The sequence below is a fragment of the Pteropus vampyrus genome, unplaced genomic scaffold (assembly GCF_000151845.1).
Source record: "Pteropus vampyrus isolate Shadow unplaced genomic scaffold, Pvam_2.0 Scaffold451, whole genome shotgun sequence".
NCBI classification, from domain to species: domain Eukaryota; kingdom Metazoa; phylum Chordata; class Mammalia; order Chiroptera; family Pteropodidae; genus Pteropus; species Pteropus vampyrus.
The window spans coordinates 154,136-156,957 of NW_011889232.1; positions in this window are offsets into that span (position 1 = coordinate 154,136).

The window sequence follows — 2,822 nt, forward strand, 5'->3', positions numbered from 1 at the left end:
GTGGTCCCACGAAAGTAGCTGTTTTTCCTCCTCTGTGCCAAACTCAAGCGTTTTTCTATTGTGACCTGAGGAAAGGTCACCCTAAAAGCTGAGCTTCTGATAAACCAGCTACCTGCATCTGATGTCCTAGAATTCCCATAAGGGGTTGTGGGAAGAACCGAAGCAGAGCCCCGGCTCGTCACAGAACACGCATGCTCCTCCCATCGCCAGGCGCGTTTCCAGGGAAATTCCTCACCATCTCTTTTCTCCATGACTGACCGACTTCCGCCTTCTAATTCAGGCACGATCCATCCTCTCATTGACAACCCACTCCAGAAACCCCGGGGGAAGGCCCTCCTTCTCCCTGTCCCCAGAGCCAGGGATGGGCTCAGCTCAGATGGCATTCGTGCCACGTGGGCTGGGACACGCCTGTGACGGTAGCCGCAGTGGCCCCGCGGTGGAGAGAGTGTCCGCAGCACACGGTGCACCCGGCCTGACTGTGCCTCCTGAAGGTGCAGAGGCCATTCTTCCGGGTTTGGGGACTTGAAGGTTTTCGTGGTTGCTGTGTGTTTCCTAAGCGGGGTTTCCATCTCCTTGTCAATTCTGTGAGCCCCAAGGCTTTCCAATAGTATCTTTTACTTAAATACCCGAACTTGTGTTTTCTTACTGGTTAATGAAAAATTTTGGATCCAAGAAACACATTTTTTTTTTTTTTCCAAAAGAACCTTCCTGCCTGCCATTAATAAATGTTAAGCATCTATTTAGAGGTCATTGGTGAAATGCTATCAAATCCTTGGCCTGTCCTGGGGACTCACCTGAATGGCCACACGTGGCCAGCTTCTTAACCTGCGCTTCAGGCATGCTGGCACTCAGCTCTCTTTGTCCGTCCGAATTCCAGAATAATGTTTCTTTTGCCACTTCTGTTTAATAAAAATGGAATGACTACTTGCAAAAAGTTATCACTATGATTTAAGACGGTTTTTTTTGCTAATGTGCAACTAAAATTAAATTTAGGAATACTTTATATACTGAGGGTGAGATTTCGGGGGTTCACTGAGGTGGCTTCATTATACTTAATGCCTGACTATATAAGTTGATATCGCCATCTGTAGCTCACCTAATTATACTAATAAAGGACTTTCCATGTTTTTATATAGTAGATATCTAGTAGATATTGTTTGAATAAAGGTTTATTCTGCTTGAAAAGATCGGAAAGCTATGCCCTAAAGAACATCCTTTGGATTACTTTGCAGAGGGTGACAAGGCTCCCTAGGGTTTGAGCCCAACTAACCTCTTCCGCCTCATTTCTGTCCATGGACGGACTCTTTTTGTAAACGTTCTGACAACTGTCCAGCTGTGGTCCTGCGTATCCTCCTACACGGTGCGTTGTTTTTGCCTCCTGTTATCCCATCTGCCTGCAATGCTTTCTCTTTTCGCGTGAGCTGGTTAAATCTGGCTATCCTCTCAGAGGAATCCTTAGCATCCGCCCCTCCCGCACACCCACTTAGCTGGGTGGGGCCCCTTCGAAGGCCTCCTCACACTGCATGGAAAGAGATGTCCTCATTGGTTTTGCATTGGGCGCCCTGCCTGCCTTAGTGGAAGAAGAGTTTCCAGAAAGCAGAAAGATCATAATGCTTGACCCCTAACCGATACTGTGATTTATATTAGGAAATATATGTTTGGCATCCGTGCCCATTTCTTGCACAGACCTACTAAAACCCTCGTAAGTTCCTGAGCGATGAGAGTACCAGAAGCATCACTTGTTCTAATAATCTGTCTCTGCCCTGGTCCCTGACACATGACTTCTGAAACCCTTGTAATTCCCTGAGTGATAAGGGTGTCTTTTGTTCCGAGGCAAGGCTGGTGGGCTCCTGGATGGGGGCGGGTCCCCAGAGGGGTGAGGGATGGATCATGCTTACGTGATGAAGCTTCCATAAAAATCCTAATAGAATGGGGTTCTGAGAGCTTCCAGGCTGATGAACACATGGAGGTGTGGAGAGAGCGGTACTTGGAGAAGGCATGGAGGCTCCGCACCCCTTCCCACATACCTGTCCCTAAGCATCTCCTCCATCCGGATGTTTATCCGTATCATTTATCGTGTCCTTTATGATAAACTCATAAATAGTAAATAAACAGTTTTCCTGAGTGCTGTAGGATCTGCTAGCAAATTAATCAAGGAAGAGTTTGTGGGAACTTTAGATTTATAGCTGGTTTGTCAGAGGCACACGTGACAACCTGGACCTTGACGGGCATCTAAAGAAGGGGTGAGGCAGTCCTGTGGGCTTGAGCTCTTACTCCGTGGGTTCCAACTCTGTCTTCAAGTAGATAGTGTCAGAACTGAGCTGAATTGTAGAATGCCCAGCTGGTGTGCAAGCTGCGCTCACTAGTGGTGAGGAGACCCCAAACCCCACACTAGAGACCTGATTCCAGAACACCCTTTGAGACACCATAAATTTTAATACATGTCATGATATTCATGTGTTAAAGCAGCTAAAAAGTCAAATTTCCCACATTTTTGTGTGGCAATATATACATATCTAGTAAAAAAAGAAATGCGAACATGCCTAATATTCTCGAATTTAATGCTTTTGTCCTCCCAAGTGAACTGAGTTTGATGGGTTTGCGATCATTTCTCCTAATTCCATTAATGTTGAGCTGTGGTATTGCAGATAAGAACCACCTAGGCATTGCGATTCTTTTCCCTTTGTGAGCCTCGGTTTTTGTTTCTTTGTGTATGTGTGTGTTTCTGGAAGCTTGTAGCATTTCTATTTTATTTTAGGAAGTCAAAATTTTTAACAGGATTTGTGCGTGTTTTCCCAAAATGTTTTCTTCACCTACAGAAA